Raw genomic sequence first — 18,286 nt, 5'->3', positions numbered from 1 at the left:
AAATTTTTGAAGCCGCTTAATGACTGGAGTGTTGACACTGATCTTTTGCTGAGCTACTGCTGCCAAGCTTCTCCAAGCCTTAAGCTGCAGCAAATGAACTGCAAGCAATTTTACGAAGAAAGCCTTCTGCATTTATCAAACCTGGAGGCCATCAGAACAAATGCAAGTGCATCCAGAGCAGATCTTCTTTTATCCACTATAGTTCTTCCAGATAACTAGTGAGCAAACAGAAGTGCTAAGTACAAAGTGTCACGGTTGCAGGTCATTACATTCTAACAAGGGCATTTGTATCTGACTTCCCAGTCAATTCCCTTCTGTCTAGCATCCTCTTTACTGCAGAAATCCCTTTTCTCATTTGTCCGTGTATCATTACATTATCCATCTGTCTGATTGTAACTTTCATCATCTTCAATCTCTTAAGGCGCACAATCCTTTACAGTTCATATACAGGAAATCAGCACATCTGCTATCATTTCGAGGGGGCCAGGATGAAGTAGCACTCTATTGATTTATAATATCAATAGTCTAATAGTCCTTTACCATATATCAGTAACAATGTCCCGATATCCCAATTGCATGAATGGAATGTCAATAAACTTGCACCTGACAAAAAAAGCTCAATACAGTTTCCAGATTTTAAGAGACCCCAGGATAATTAGTTGCTTTTGATCAGAATGAATCGTTGAAGAAAGAAGGCAATATTTAGAAGCATTCCAATCATTTCCATTGGTGACTGACCCACACCTTAAGGAAACATTGCAACTTCACAATTGCACTTGATCTACATGTTATACATCCACAGCACTTCAATAGAATAGAGTATTGCCCACTGATACCAGCTGAGCTTATTCTGCCCTCTCCCAGGAGCCTCCCTAGTTGCAACTACATATCCAGTCTTGGAGATTGCACTTTTGCTATGCTCAGGAGCTGCACCGCAGTGTGAGCTCCCAGTCTACGTTATACATGGGGACAAGTCGCTTAGTTGGCAGTTGACTGGTCACCCCTAGATTTGACTATAAGTCCCACAAATTGGAAAGGGGATTAGCTTAACACTCTATGAGGGGTGCCCAGCTAAGCAGACTCCCAGGACTAGCTACTGCAAGTGTCTGGCATCTAAGATCATTTCAGCCTTGGAATGAAATCTAAACTCCCCTCTTCCTCTCGCAAAGAGAGACAATACCTGGCCATCAGGCCAGGGAGAAAAGACAGATAAGACAAGTTTCTTATCTGCAGCCTCCATTACAATAGGGATGAGTTACTACTACTAATACTGCTACTACTACTGATATTTATATACCACTCTTCAACAAAATTCCCAAAGCGGTTTACATAGAAAAATAAAAATATATGAATAAGATGGTTCCCTGTTCCTAAAGGGCTCACAATCTTAAAAAAACAAACAGAAGGCAGACACCAACAACAGCCATGGGAAGGATGCTGTGCTGGGGCTGAATAGGGCCAGTTGCTCTCCCCTGGCTAAATCCTAGAAAATCGCCACTCTAAAAGGTACCTCTTTGCTCAATTAGCAGGGGTTTGGGATATAAATTAGTGATGTAACTTTGAAAGGTGCCCATTGAAACTCTTGATGTTATTGGGAAGCCCTTCCCAGCACAGGATATTCTTTAAATGCACCTGCACACTCCAATTGTCCTCACATCAGCCTTGAATGCCATAGGTGATTCACACACATTCCTACCCAGGAAGGACTAGGACACAATGCATTCCAAAAAAAAAGTTGTCTGGGCTCCCCTACTCAGCAGAGCAGGACAAAAGAAATCTGCCCTGAAGGCACATTTTGGGATCCAGAGCATATAAGTATCCCAAACTCCATGACCCAGTGTGCTTCCTTGTGTATTATTACACCTGGGACTCCCACTGTGAAACATCTCAGTGTTCCCTTGTGCCTCTCACTCTGGACCCCATCAGACTGCAACAAAAAATTCCAGCAGACCACCTTGGTGCTCCCCTCTTCAGGACAGGTGATATAGCCTCTTGCCCAGCTCCTTCAGGGCTGAATCTATCCCTTTCTCTTATTTCTGAAATCTTGCCTCTCTATCTTAAAGTACCTCTCTAGCCCGCCTGGGAATTTACACATAATTTGGAACTTTCGGCTAAATGTGCCTTACAATAGTCTGTTTCTTAGCATATTAGTAGTGCCTTTAAACTAGGGTCACGTAGTAATTTAATCTGATTTTATTTTTAATAAACTCCTATTTTGATTTAATTAAAACCTCTCTCTCAAACTGATTTTCTTGAGTTCATCCGCTTGCACAAATTAAGGCTGGTTGGAACTGTCTCCCCTTTTGAGCTAAATTCCCCACATTCGCCCAAACTATGGGGTGCAGGCCAATCACCCTCAAGGCAGTTTCATTAACACCACTGAGGGAGTGGGGCTGTGTGCCTGTTGCCACTAGTGGCAAATTACTTTAAGCTTTTGCCTTGTCATGTACAATTCTCTCAGCTGCCTCAGGCAATGACCATTCTGTAGTCCAGGCAGGGCCATCCCTGGGAGGGTGTGGGACTAGGGACAAGTGTGCAGCTGAGTGCGGGGGTGGTTGGGCCCAGCCAGTGGTGCAGCTAAGTTATTCCAGAGCCTGAACCTAATGTCTTATGCTCCCTCCCCTCATGGTTGTTTTGAAGAAGAAGATGGTGAAAGCAACTATATTATTTGCAGACCTCCTAAATTATCTAGGGTAACTTCCCTACAAAGGGAAGGTAGGAGAGGGGTTTGTGGGCAGGTGAAAGAAAGGTGGGAAAGAAAACAAAGAGGAGAGAGCAAAGGAGGGAAGGGAGAGAGAAGGGAGAGGAGGAGAGGAAGGAGGAAGGAGGGAAGGAGAAAAAGGAGGGAAAGCAAGTGGAAAAAGGGGACGGAGGGAGAAAGAAAGAGAGGAGGAAAGGGGAAGAAAGGGGAAGGGAAAGGAAGTGGGAAAGAGGGCAAGGAAGGAAGAAGGAAGAAGGATTCCCTTCACAATGGAGGGAAGTAAGCAGAGGGGTCCCCCAGGGTTCTGTACTGGGACCAGTGCTCTTTAAATTGTTTATAAATGATCTAGAAGTTGGGGTAAGCAGCGAAGTGGCCAAATTTGAACTTCACATATACAATGATGAGATCTGAGTTGTCAGTGACTGACCAGGAGAGAGATCTTGGGGACATGGCTGACAGCTCATTGAAAGTGTCACTCAGTGTGTGGCAATGGTTTTTTTTTTTTTTTTTTAAGGCATATTCTATACTGGGGATCATTAGGAAGAGGATTGAAAATAAAAATGCTAATATTATCATGCCCTTGTACAAATCTATGATGCAGCCACACCTGGAGCTGCGTACAGTTCTGGTCACTGTATCTTAAGAAGGACATTGTAGAACTGGAAAAGGTGCAGAGAACAACCAAGATGATCAGGGGCCTGGAGCACCTTCCTTATGAGGCAAGGCTATAGCATCTGGGACTCTTTAGTTTGGAAAGAGGCGCATAGAACCAGGTGTCATCCCATGAAACTGAAGGTCGGGAAATTTAAGACCAACAAAAGGAAGCAATTTTTCACACTGCACATAATTAATCTATGGAATTCTTTGCCTTGGGATGTGGTAGTTTTGATAGCTTTAAAAGGGGCTTAGACAAATTAATGGAGGATAGGTCTGTCAATGGTTACTAGTCTGGTGGCTCTAGGCCAGCCTCTGAGGCAAGATGCCTCTAAATACCAGTTGCAGGGGAGCAACAGCAGGAGAGAGGGCATGCCCTCACCTCTGCCTGTGGGCTCCCCAGAGGCATCTTGTGGGCCACTTTGTGAAACAGGATGCTGGACTAGATAGGCCTTGGGCCCGATCCAGCAAAGTTGTTCTTATAAAGGAGGGGAAAGAGAGAGAGAAAGAGGGAGGCAGAAAGCAACAGAGGCGGAGGGAGAGAATTTGCAAATTTGGGGCTCGTGTTGGAAGTATGTGAGCAAGTTTCAGACAAGGAATTGTACTAGCCCTTCCTGAAGATGCTCCCGGGGACTGAACACAGGACCTTCTCCTTACGCGCTCGCTGCTCTCGTACCGATGCTGCGGTTGCTAACTCGCCAACTGGAGAACCAGAAGCATCTGCAGTGCGAAACAGGAAAGGGCGTGGCTGGCAGGGAGGGGCATATGCAGGCACACTGGGACTGGAGTTGGAGGGTTGCCCATGTTCTACCTGGCCCTGGCTTGGAGAACATAGTCTGTGATGCCTGTGAGAGTTGCATTCAGCCACCCTGCCGGGACAGGCGATTCCTGCCAGGAGAGCAACAGTGGGACAGAGAAAGAAGGGAAACTGAGGCCTCCCAGAGACAGTGGGAGCTGCAAGACTCCCGACCCTGGGGCCTGGGAGAGTGCGGGGCTGGAGGTGATCACCCCGCCCACTTCACCTAAACGATGGCCCTGGGTCCAGGAAAGCAAAGAACTGATGGTATATGAATACGTATCCTTCCCTCTCCCCCCCCCCTTAAACTCTGTTACTCCTCCAGTTAGTAGTAAAAGCAGAAGAAACAAATAAATGATAAACTTAGAAATGCTTTTGCCTTCACTAACAAGCACAACACAATATGGGATATGACCATTAATGTGAGGGTATCATAAACATCAAGATGCCTCAATACTTCAATGCACAATTTAATGTGTCACTTCCTTTGCAGGGTTCCAGGAACTTCAAACTCTTCCTTGGAAGGATTTACACCAGGCATCCCCAAACTGCGGCCCTCCAGATGTTGCTGAACTACAACTTCCAGCATACCCAGCCACAAAAAATTGTGTCTAGGGATGCTGGGAGTTGTAGTTCAGCAACATCTGGAGGGCCGCAGTTTGGGGATGCTGATTTACACTTTCTGGAGAAGGGCTTCCCTGATCTGCTTCATCCCACATTAACTATTTATTTAATATGTGGTGTTTTTTTGTTTTTTTAAACCATCTTTAAATATAAAAATGTCCCAGGGAGACAACAGCAGAGTTTTAAAGGAACAGTTAAAAGGGGGGGGGCATACAATAAAATCAATCAAAAATAATAAAACAGGAAAGGCAAAGGAAGTTAAAATATAATCTATTCAAAGCTTGGAATAACAGACAGCACTACTACTACTACTACTATCACTACTACTACTACTACTACTATGGATATACCACTTTACAACAAAGTTCTCAGAGTGGTTTACATCGGAAAAAATAAATCAGATGGTTCCCTGTCCCCAAATAGCTCACAGTCTAGAAGAAAATTTAAGATAGATAACAGCAACAGCCTCTGGAGGCATGCTGTGCTATGGTTGGATAGGGACAATTGCAATTCCTTTGCTAAATATAGGAGAATCACCTCTGTAAAATGTGCCTCTTTGCTCATTTAGCAGGGGGTTATGTCTGCCATACAAACTAAAGACGACATATGTCTGCATTTGATTCTTGTCAAGAATCAAGAATCAACCTTGATTCATGTCAAGGTCCTGTCTTGCCCATCACAGGGTTCTTTTCTTCTGGTTGCTGCCACTTATTATGATCTGGCATCTGGTATAATCCAGATTATACTCATGTGATCCACTCAACCATGCCTCATGCACTGATAAAATTACCAGGCCAGGTAGCAGCAGGTATGGAGGAGATAAGTGGTCAGGGCCACCCAATATTTTCTGAAAGCCCAACCACTGTTGTCTCCAGCAACATTGCAGGCACCTGACACATCTCAATGCTCAACAATCCAGCAGTGCCAGTGCTCAACACAAATAGCCCATTGATCCAAAGGGCAGGCTGGCCTTATCAATGTTCCTTAAGAACATCTTTACTTATAAGAAGGCTCCTTTCTTAGGTAAAGTCTCAACAACCTCTTCAGCAGAGAGGGATAATTTCTCTGATGCTAAACTCGCAGAGCCCAAGAACATCAGTATATCTTCCAAGTTCAGGCTTGGATAAGAATTCTTGGGGCTCAGAAATCCTTCTCCAAAGGAAGGGTGAACTTCTAGAGCACTAAGGGTTCTTCAAAGTGTAGTGCTGTTATCTTAGCTCCCTGTCATCCCCCACCTTTTGCTTTACTTAGCAGCACATAATCAGCAGCCACTCATAAAGAGGAGGATGTCTTTCTTTTTCTCTTCATACTGGTGCATTCAGAATAGCAGGCCATGGGAAAGCATGCTACACAGGACATGAAACCTCTCCCTCTCCCTATCTTTTGCTCCACTGCACTGCTCTGTAGCATGTCAAGTATAGTCACAATGGTCCTTGGGCTCTGGGGTCTTTCCAAGCACTACAGTTATTGCAAAGCTGCTGCTGTCCCCATGGCATACCAATCTGGAGTGTGCCAGAGTTAAAATATAATCTATTCAGAGGAAGAAAAGAAAGTCTCCTGCTTCTCTGTGCATCACCTCCACCACTGCTATTTCTCTTGCAGATAATGACGCATCCTCTATAAGTAATTGCACAGGAAGCAACTTTAACTGAGAAACAAGGGTTTGATATTTATTACTAACTAAAATGTCGGCTAAGAAAACAATAAACAGACTAAAGCTGGGTTCAGACATAGCATGAAACCAGAGTTAAATAGGGCAGAGGTTGGAACTCCATTATGTCCAAATTTGTGAAACTGCATTTTCGGGCTGAAAGCAACCTGCGGTTTGCCTCACCAAACTCCAGCTTGAACCTTTGGTTTGCACAATGGTTCACTGCCAAGACTTCTGGTTTGGCTGCCAAAGGGTTGCATCTGAACCCTGATGCTGCCTTAACTGTGGCTTCATTGAATTTTGCAACTACTATCATAGAGGTGGCAGCAGCAGCAATGATAGAGTCAGCGGCCAAGATGTGTCCGGGATTGCAGTCGCTACATACCTGCAGCGCTTCTCACTGGCAGCCTCTCTGAACAGCAGGCCCACCCCTCCTGTCACCTTCACAGCTATGGAGTTGCTGGCAGCAGAAACAATGATGTATGTTCACAAGCACAAATACTCCAGGTGGCAACATAAGCAGGGCAACCATCACAGTGCCAGGAGTGGAAGGAATGGCTGGGGGCTGGGGGTGCCTGGGGCAAAGTTTAAAAGGCAGCTCCAGCCAGGGGTTCTCGGGCAGGCAGGTTCTATATTTTTTTCCCCCACAGAAAGCTTGGGGAAGTGGAGGGACCAGCCCCTTCCCCTTTGGGGATTTGTTGTCCCTAGGTTTACTCATGAGAAGGGCCAGGCAGCAGGATCAGCATTGCTCCTGTGAAAGGAGCCATTTGATGTCTGTAATAATGATGGACGCTGATTCCGAGTGGACCGCTCGCTCACAAGAGTGCCAGACCATGGGGACACACCCTCACCACTCATGAGAAGGAACATCAGAGGGGAGCGGAGAGTATTGTTAAGGAAATTCATTCATGATGCCTGCCGGCAAAACATCCCCTCCTCCTACAGACCACTCTCTCATGAGAGTGACAAGCCATTGGAACTCTGTATCTATGCTCTATGGAGGAAAGCCATGGGGACGGGTATCCTGGTAAGCACTCTCCCTATCTTGGTGATTGCTGCCAAGTAGCTATCAAAGAGTGCCCCCTGGGAGCCCATCTGTCCATGTGGACATGTGCACCCTTGCTAGTGCCCTGAAACAACAACCCCACTCTCCTGGGGGGTCACTGGAATTCAAGGCTCCCCTCTCCCATGAATTGACACACTGGCGGAGCAGCATATGGTGCAATGCCAGACCAGACCTGGGAGCTTTGAAAGGGTTTAAAGAGAAGTCCACACACCCAGTGTTTTCCCTGTTCACACACGTAGCCAGGCTGTGACACATGAAGCATCAAAATCCCCTTTGGGTGCATGCAAGGCTTCACAGGAGAGGTCAGGGTCTTGCCGTGCTTAAATTCAATGTTTCGCCATGGAGAGTTGGGGACCCAAAAACAAGCGGGGGGCCCTTTCTTCGGTTAGCTGAACCCGTGAACAAACAGTCTGAAGGGAGACCTGGGGCTAACACCCCATGGTCCTTCCCATTAGACTGGCCCTCTCAAGAGAGGGATAGCCCACCATCAGCAAGCAACAGAAACAGGTCACCCCATCACAGTGCCGGGAGGGGAATATCCAACAGAATGGGCACTAAGTGCTTTGTTCCCTGAGAATGAAGCAGCAACAGTGTATATTCACAAGTACAGACACTGCAGGTGGCAACATGGGCAGGGCACCCCATCACAGTGAACGGCTTGGGGAGCAAATGGTTTGGGCGGTGCCTGGGGCCAGGCTTAAAAGGCAGCCCCAAGCAGGGATTCTGGAGCAGCAAGGTTCTATTTTTTTCAGAGAGAGGTTGGGGAAGAGGACCCGAGCCCCTTCCCTTTGGGAGGTTTGCACTCCCTAGGCTGACTCATGAACAGGGCTGGTCACCAGGGTTAGTGGTGTTCCAGTCAAAGGAGAATGCCCCCTACTGTGAAGACAGAGTCAGCCAACCTGGAGTGGACCATGCTTGCTCACAAGAGTGGCAGGCCATGGGGACAATTCATGAGAAGAGTCATCTGTGGGGAACAAGGTGGGGGCACAGATTAGTAATTGCTGATAATGCACAATGATGAAACAGCCCTTTCTCCCACAGACCACTCTCTCACGAGAGTGACAGGCTATTGGGGCTCTGTATCAAGCCAGTGTTGCTCTAGGGAGAGAAGCAGCAGTTATGGATAGCCTAGCAACTGCTTTTCCTGTCTTGGCGGCCGCGGCCAGGTAGATCTCAAAGTACAACGATCCACCCAAGTTTACATATGCACCTTTATACCCCAAAACAGCAACCCCGCTCTCCTGGGGTAGCTGGAAACTGGGGCTCCCCTCTCCCTCAATTGCCCGCACTGGCACATTTTCATATGGTGTTATGCCGGATCAAATGCAGGAATTTTGAAATGTTTCAAAGGTCCATTCCAGAATGGCCAGACTAAGGCACATGGAGTGTCAAAATCTCCTTTTGGTGTGTGGAAGGCTTCACAGGGAAGGGGGTGGGTTAGCAGAGATTCTGTTCTATTTTTTACCATGGAGAGTTGGGGGGCTCACACAAGCAGGACCCCCTTTGGTGGGTTAGCTCAATTTGTGAGCACAAAGTCCATTGGGAGACCTAGGGCTTGCAGTCACATGGTTCTCCCCAATAGACTCACTGTCTCATGAGAGGGCAAACCCACCAGCAGCAATCTGCCTGTAAAGCAGGATTTTGGTTTGGTCTGCAGGGACTGTTTTGATGGGGTGATCCCTTGCAACATCATCCAAGGTTATGGTGGGACAGAACTGCCCCCCCCCCAGGATCCTTTGCCCTTCCTCATCTACATATCCCCTCCTAGGATGTCTTCATGTTCCCTTCCCTTCCCTGAGTAACAGGGAAATATCACCCCTCCAGACACACACACACACACACTCATGCTTGTGTGGGACTATTTCGGTGCAGGACTCTTTGCGGGATGGCAGTGCCATCACTGTCAGGAGAGGCGCTGGCATGGCATGGCTTTTAAAGGAATTTAAATGTCCTTTCCATGCTGAGGACGGGCGGAGCGCTCTGAAAATGTACGAGTATGCTCGTCACACTCCCTTCAAGATCGCTTTGCCCACAGTCTGGCCATTTAGCTTGCTGGGATAGGCCTCAGTGGCCGGGTAGCAGGGAAGGGCTCCCCTCTCCTGGAACTGGAGGTTGGTGGGCCACGGTTTGACTAATATCTGCGGCATGATTTACAGTTTGAAACTGAAACAATGGGTTCGCCAACCTGGTTTCATGTTACATCTGCACCCAGCCTAACAGTCTCTTATGCAGAGAGAGGGAGAACCTCTCAGACTGAATTCAGGACAGCAAGTAAGGAGCAGACAAACAAACTGTGTGACTCCACCCACAAAGACACATTCAAATATAGACAAACATGCCCCACCCAAAGAACTGAGACAATGCCCATGGCAAAATTCCAACAGTGGTGTTATCTCAGCAATGATGAGACTGTAAGTAAAGAGTGAAGGGCTGATGGGGAGCGGGTGGATCATTTTCTGAGCTATCTCAGACTTACTTGGCAAACCATCAGAGTTCTTCTTCCCAACAGCAGTTTGGAGTTGACCTCAGATCATTTCTGGGCTAGTTCTAGATGAGATCTGAAGAGTTTGTCCAACGTTATTCCCCCCACCCATTCTATAATTAGCATGAATGTACACATTCTGCAAACTCCTCCAGTTCTTCTATTCCATCCAGTTCTGTCCACATACACACAACCATTCTGTATCCCAGCTGTTTCGCTTTTTCTTCAGCAACTTGCTGTTCAAATTTAGATTTAATATTGTGGAATAGTTTGCTTATTTTGTGGCTAAGTATTTGATTCTTGGAACGTTTTAAATTATTCATATGCTCTTTTAACCTTAACTCAAGCTTCAACTTAGATTTGAGAATACTGCGTGACTTACCAGTTTGTTCAGAATATGCCTTTTGACTTTAAGGTAGTTAAAAAAATATATTTATTTAATTCAGTCACTGGCAGGAAGAAATACAGTGTGCATCAGTAGGCAGGTTCCAAAAATTGAATATTCTGTATTGGATAGCAGGTGGCGGCACATTTTAAGGGTCTGTTTGTCAGAAATACTGTGGATTCACTCAGAATACATTGAGCTTTCATGAGATTGGGATGGAAGGCAGTTCTGCAAACTATATGTTACAGTGTGAATGTCCAAAGTTTGGTGGATGTTAACATGCACAGGTGAAGTGAATGCTGACACAGATGAATTTGTGACTGTTCTAAAATAGATATATTTTTGTTAGTCCAAGACAGACCACCTGCCTTTTCACAAAGAGCGAATTAAAACAGAGAAATCATCTAAGGGAGCATAAGGAAATGCACTTGGCCAGTAGAATGCTGGACTAGAGTATCTGTATGTTGGGGTTTGTAATTATTTAGCAAAGTGCCAAAAGGAAGCTACCCACTCCAGTTACAGAGCGGAGTACAGAGTTTAATTGTTGCAGTCATTTAGAAGTTTAAACAGGGGTTCTGTGTGGGAGGGATCCTTGTTAGCTAGTTCTAGTAAGTAGGTGGTTAGAAGGGTAGCATAGCCTCGTGGTTAAAAAAAAAAAAAGATTCTGTCTTTTCCCCCATTCCAAAAGATTTTTTTTTTTTTTTTTTTTTGCATTTTTTAAAAACAGAAGCCTGTCCTCCAGCCCTCTGTGCCCATAATATATCAGTATTAATATTCTCTGCCCAGCAGCCTACAGGCTCTGAGTGGGCAGGAAGGCACAGACTCTAGCCTTCTTCCTGCGCCCATTTACCACCACCACCACCACCACCCCCAAACTGCAGCATTCTGGGGCCATGGAAAAAATTAACCCTAAACCCACTAACACTTCCACAGAGCACACATGCACAGGTATACTATGCTTCCCCGCAACATAATCTCAAGTCTAGCAGTATATATATGCCTTGGATGGTTTGTTGTTGTGCCTGTATTTTGGGGACCTCATGGATTGGCACAGGACAGGTTCTCTCTCTCTCTCTCTCCCTTTGCAATGAAGATTGGGTCATATTGTGACTTCTAGCATCATCATCATTTTTTCAAACTAGATTGCTTGCATCTACAATAGGTTGTGCTGGTGCCACAGGCTCCAATCTGTTGCAGAAATGTCAAAAAATGCACCAAAAAAAACCACGTGCGCCATTGTTGTCATCATCACTCTTTTACTTGTGTGGGTGGGAGGGAGGCCAAACCTCACTGTTCCACTGGCAGAATATTGTTTTCATGTTTTGCACCCTTCCTTACTTAGCCCACTTTTATGGCTGGGTGCCACAGATGTAGCTATGTCTCCTGCTTGTGGATGAAAAGTGCTTGCGGGAGGGAGGGCAGGGCACATTTGATGCTGTTGTTGGCCCTAGTCTGCTGCATCTGCGATATCACACTTGCTTGCTTGCTTGTTGCTGGCTGCTGGAGTTACCCGGCATTGGGAGGGGGAGTGTGGGGCAGTACATTTCATTGTTGTTGTTTCACACTGTTGTGTGTAGATCAGTTGCATTTCGGGGGGCGGGGAAATGGTGGGACACAATGGATGTGGTGTGTGACACAGTGGATATGCGTGACCTTTGGAAACCTTGTTCTTTGCAAAGCTCTGCTGTTGTTGCTGATGATGTGTGCTGCATCCACCCTATAGGACAATGGGGACAGACAGTGCCCATTTCTGCCTGTGGGTGCCTCCTAGGAGTCGCATACTGGGTTTTGTTGTTTCTGTGGTGTTCTGAGTGTAGATTCTCTGGTAGAAAATGAGAGTGGATTCATTTTAATAGCAATGAATCCACTCTCACAATCATTTGCTACCAGAGAATCTACACTCAGAATACCTCAGAAACAACAAAACCCAGTACCCCATGGGCTTGTGGGTATGGGGGTAGTTGGCACCTTATGTGCACTATACCACCACTCACTCTGGGCTACCCGGTGTCCCCCAAGTGGAGCTATGGGGCTGCTGAAATCCCCATTATTCCCTATGGGGGGAAAGCTTAAAGATGCATAAACTCCACAAATTCTTTAAAAATCACCCCTTTGCCCAATTCCTTTGAAATCTGGATGGTAGCAGGCACCCATTGGGGCACTACCACCTGACCCACTCTTCTGCCCCCGAGGACCCTTTTCTGCCCCAAAGATATGTAACTTCAAAAATTCTTGGGTCAGATTCAGACCCAAAACAAATTGGGGGTGTTTCAATTTGGGTACAAATCAAAATGAAAAAAAATCAATTCGTGCACATCCCCACCTCTAATGCCTGGAAAGGCTTCCCCTGTTTGACCGCTTAGATCACTCTCAAATAGTCTTATGACAGTTGATGGTTGTACAAAGTACAGTATGTTACGGTGTGAATGGACCAGAGGCCTCTGGAAGGGATCATTTACAGCCTCCCTTGGAGACAAGAGTACTCGTGGACCTTTCAGCAAGGACAGGCTAAAGAGCCTTGCTGTGTACAAATTGCAGCAGTCACTGTCTAGCGGTAAGTATGCCAGATTCCGTGCCCCAGGGAAGAGGCCTGTTAAAGAAGCTGCATGACCCCATTTTCTCCTCCTTAAGTAGCTTTCTCCCACCATTTCCATCTTCACCAGAGTAATGCTCACACTGTTCAATAATGCAGATGTAATTTTTGTTGCCCAATATCATGTTTTGCTTTCAAAAGTAGGAAGGAGACAGTATGCTTTCCCTCTGTTTTCTTCATAATTTGGAGCTTGCTATTCTCATCTGTTGTTCTTCCAGCGCTTCAGGAAATAGAAGACCTTATTTAGAGCAGACGTCGTTGATCTGTCATCACTGGCAGATTCTGGGCTTCATCAAGCTGTCCACATTTGTTATATTTCGATGCTTCTGGTGCCAACTCCTTGCTCTGTTTGTGTGTGCACACATGCATATATGAAACACAGTGAAATACAGAGGCCCTAATCCAGGGAACTGGTTGCTCAGCAGATGGCTCTGTGGTTGCTTGCTTTTAAAACAGAACTGCACAGAGTGCCTGTTATCTGCCTAAGAATAATGAGCACCCATGTGACTGGCCCAAGGCCACACAGTGAGCTCTTTTTAATTGCCTAATGAGAATTTGACTCTGGACCCTCCCACTTCTGGTCTGACACTCTAGCCAGAGCACCACACTGGTTCTATATATGAGTTAGCACTCCTAAATAAAATCAGATTCCTACTACTATTTATATACTGCTTTTCATCAAACGTTTCCAATAAGACTGATTTTCTCAAGTCAAAAAGAAATTGCTTTCCGCATTGAAATATTCCATATGTGTTAAGAAGGCTGGTGCAGTCAGGAACATTTCTACTTCTGGTAGTGGGACTTTATGTTTTAAAGACACCTGCACATATTTCAGACTTTGCCTGGAGCGGATAAGTGAGCATTTAACAGGTAAATAGCTGCCACTATGTGCAGCTGGATAGCAAAATATCTCTGTGATGAACTGTCTCCATATTAATAATGGGTCTTGTGGGTTTAATTCCTCTAAGCAACTGAGTTCATTGTGCAAAGGTAATCCTGGGTGAAAAGTGGATATCAGTTTCTAATAATGTTTATCTTGATCACCCAAAGCAGGGCTTTGGAGGTGAAAAGGTTTGAATTAATCAGGACATGATGAATATTGCCTACTTTTCAGGTGCATTTTTACATCTGCTTTTTAAATAGGCAATAATTCATGTATAAGCAATCATCTACAATTCTTTTTGTTTACTGTAGTGTAATTTACAAAACAGAATTTTTACAATTTACATAACGCAAATGTAAGAAAAACACACAATCCTATGTGTTTACTCAGAAGCAACCCTCACTGTGTTCAGTCCCGCAAGGTGGTGGTGGGTGGGCAAGGAAAAGGAGCATGCATCACATGACAGTTCTTAGAAACCAGTTCTTGGAGCCATCTCCCTCCCAATCATTAGGTCCCATCAAGAAACAGGAACTGGTTCCTCTCAGCCATTAAGAAATATTGGCATTCTTCAGTCAGATCCCAGATTCAGACCAAGTATTGTTTTAGAGCAAAACCCTTCTGCCACACTCATGTACCATAATCCAACCTAAATCTTGTCACATGACATTAAACTCCTTATCAAAAACTGTCCCTTTTCAGGGCCCTATCCAACATGTTAGCTTTGAAACTTATGCCATTCTTGCTTATAGTTGAGTTACTTGGTTGGCTAGCCTTGTGGGAAGTGAGCTGGTCTTGGGGTAGCAAGCATGAATTGTCACTTTTGCTAAGCAGGGTCCACCCTGGTTTGCATTTGAATGGGAGACTACCTATGTGAGCACTGTGAGATATTATCCTTAAGGATGGGACTGCTCTGGGAAGAGCATCTAGGTTCCAAGTTCCCTCCCTGGCATCTCCAAGGCAGAGCTAAGAGAGATTCCTGCATGTAACTTTGGAGAAGCCACTGCCAGCCTGGGTAGGCAATACTGAGCTAGATGGACTGATAGTCTGATTTGGTAGAAGGCAGCTTCCTATGTGTAAAACTGCTGTAGGGGGAAAAAAAGTCCATATCATTTCACATACAGTGCAGGCTTTTCACATGGTCAGCTGTGGAATATTGAATGCCAACACTTCAAAATAATATTGTCAGAAAACCTGTTCTAGACTAACTCTCAGTTGAAATTGTCAGGGTTTTCTGCAGTCTTCCCTCTGCAGCCACTCATACCTGCTAAAACGATGTTCTGGAGAATCCCCCAACTCCGACCTATTAGAGATAGGAGTAATTTCATAGGCTTGGAGGGGACTTCAAGGGAACTTTATCTGAATATGCCTTCAGATGCCCTAGTCTCTAATTATGGGGTTTGGGGAACAGTCTCAATATTTTCTTCCCCAGCCTCCATAACCTCATATTATTAGACTTTCTGCCATCTCAGTATTTTGATCAAGGAATTAGTTATTGTTTCTAGCAGCTGTGATTATTTCTAATAACTTCATTTCACATATCAAAAAAACCCCAATGACTAGAATAATTTAAGAAATATTCCATGATTAACTTTCTACAGATGAACAATAATGCTTTCAACATGCTGCCAGTCAAAGCTAATAAGGAATCCCTCAACAGACCAGTAGGTCTCACTACATTTCATGGCAGTTATCCCTATGTTGCTTCTAGAAATGAAATGCATAAGTGTCCATTCATATTACTAACAACAAACATGACCTGTATTCCAGCTAGAGTTATAAAATTTCCAGAAATTTTGAAGTCATAAGAAAAGAAAAACCCTTTTTCCGGGGGAAATGGAAATTTGGGGGAGGATTTAAAAATATGTACCCTTTATGGGTCTAAAGTCGCATTGTTTCTTTATGAGCGTTTATCTTGACTTGCACAGAAGCATGGAGGCGAGTCTGTGAGTGAAGCCTGCTGATGCCAGTGGCTTGAAGCTGGTGGATGCCGGCTGAGCGGACCCTAACCCCTGCTAACTGGGCAAAGAGACACCTTTTTAACATGGTGATTCTCTTTATTTAGTAGGGGGAGAGTAACTGGCCCTATCCACCGTACCTCCAGTGACTGTTGCTGGTGTTTATCTTATGTTTCTTTTTAGACTGAGAGCCATGTGGGAACTGGGATCAATTTTGTTTGTTTGTTTGTTTGTTTGTTTGTTGTTTCTCTATGTAAACATTTGTTGAAAAGCAGTATATAGATATTTGTTGTTGTTGTTATATATAATCTGCTTTGTTCATAACATTAACCATGTTTGGTATATTACATTTAGAAGTACTGCATCACTATCAGCAGTTTCCACTTCTTTTGATCCTTCATTTTAATCATTTTAATTACTTAGGAAAACTGAATTGCCTGTATTGAGACAAGCCTCTCTACCTCTTCATACATTCCTTTATTTCTTGATCTGGTATATTTCCAAACACAGACCAGTTTCTTTCACATGCTGTAGAAGATGGAAGAATCTGAAGCAAGCCAAAAGCTTGGGAGAGTAAAGGCCAGAACACCTTTCCTTATATGAATATATCTCATCACCTTTTCTTAAACATTTTAGTCATAATTTCAAAAGAAAATATTGTAATAACTTGTTTTATTTTATGAGATTGTTTTTATTGTGTTTTGTAGAATTGTACCTGTTTATTCTTTTATATTGTATTTTAAATGGTGTACACCACCTGGAGATGTACATATCAGGATGTATTAAAATATGATAAATATAATATTTGATAATCTATTTCCCCCAATTTTTTTCCAATTTCTTGGGGGGGGGCAGTTTATGGGCCTCCACATCTCTAATTCCCACTATTAGTTTAGTTTTAATCCAAAATAGTTTTACTCTTGCATAACTGCATGGAGTAGGGAACAAAGACTCTGTATTTTTAAACAGAATAAAACAATATTGATTGAAAAGTCTAGAAGGTGTCTAATATTGATATATTCAAGAGTTTCCTATTATTGTCACTTTAAAAAAACTGATTCAGGTTTACAGTTGATGTGTGTACAGGAGACAAACATGAAAGCAGCCTATGCCAACAATGAATACATTTGTTAGAAACCCAAGAATCTGTTTTCATTGCGTAGGTAGCTGTCGGTTGCTCAGCAACTGTAGTGGCTGGGAGCCTCCAGAATGTAAATGCAGTGTCTACTCTGTGCTACATTTCTCAGATGCAGTCAGTGGGATCAAAGGGCCTTCCGGGATTGCTAGGCGCAGAGCAGTAGGCACTGCGTTTTCAGCCCATCCTGTGAGGTCAGAACAACACGTCAGCTTATATTAACACTCCCTTCAGACTAAAAGTGCTGGAGGAGAAGTGCTGGATGAGAGGTCTCCTAAGAGAAAAGCATAAAGAGCTTTTTCCATTTCCTCCCGGGGGGAAAAAGGGTTTTTTAAAACAATAAAATAAAATAAAAAACGGTATAGGAAAAATGTTGGGACTGCATGTTAGAAATATGAGGGAGTATGAAGCAGGGGCGAACTTTGAGGTGTGCTAAAGGGTTGGTTGACAGTCATTTTCTCCACAATGTTTCTTCAAGAGGGTCACCCTTAAGGACACATGGCCATGATTACATGAAGAATGAATACTATGAACTGACAGTATATAAATATACTTATAAGAACCTTAAAAAGCTCTGCTGGATCAGGCCCAAGGTCCATCTAGTCCAGCATCCTGTTTCATACAGTGGCCCACCAGATGCCTCAGGGAAACCCACAGGCAGGAGCTCTGGGCATGCCCTCTCTCCTACTGCTACTCCCCTGCAACTGGTATTTAGAAGCTCCTTGCCTCTGAGGCTGGAGGTGGCCTATAGCACTCAGACTAGTAGCCACTGATAGACTTGCTCTCCATGAATTTATATAAACTCTACTTAAAGCCATCCTGGCTAGGGATGTGCATGGGACCGGGTGGGGGTGGCGGGTAGGACATTAAAGGCAGGAGAGGGTGCACTTACCCCTCCCCCCACTGGCGCTGGGGTCCTGTAAAATCTTTTGGGGCAGCAGTGTACCTCCCTGCCACCCCTTCCCCTCTTCGGCCAGGAGTACCAGACTCCAGCAGCAGCTGTGGGAAAGGTATGTGCACTCTCTCCTGCCCTTAAAGTCCTACCCCCACCCACCTAGCCGAACATTCAAACTGGCCAATATTTGAACCTGTTCAGAGGCCCATAATAGGGCCTCCGAACAGGTTCATGCACATCCATAATCTAGGCTGTTTTGCTCACATCTTGTGGCAGAGAATTCCATAGGTTGATTACATGTTGTGTGAGAAGTACTTCCTTTTGTCGCTCCTAAATTTCTTGGCAATCACTTTCACGGGATGACCCCAGTTCTAGTCTTATGAGAGAGGGAGGAACATTTCTATCAACTTTCTCCACACCATGCATGATTTTATAAACCACTATCATGTCTCCCCTCAGTCGTCTT

The sequence above is a fragment of the Hemicordylus capensis genome, chromosome 3, assembly GCF_027244095.1.
Source record: "Hemicordylus capensis ecotype Gifberg chromosome 3, rHemCap1.1.pri, whole genome shotgun sequence".
In the NCBI taxonomy this organism is placed as follows: Eukaryota; Metazoa; Chordata; class Lepidosauria; order Squamata; family Cordylidae; genus Hemicordylus; species Hemicordylus capensis.
This window is presented reverse-complemented; position numbering follows the sequence as displayed.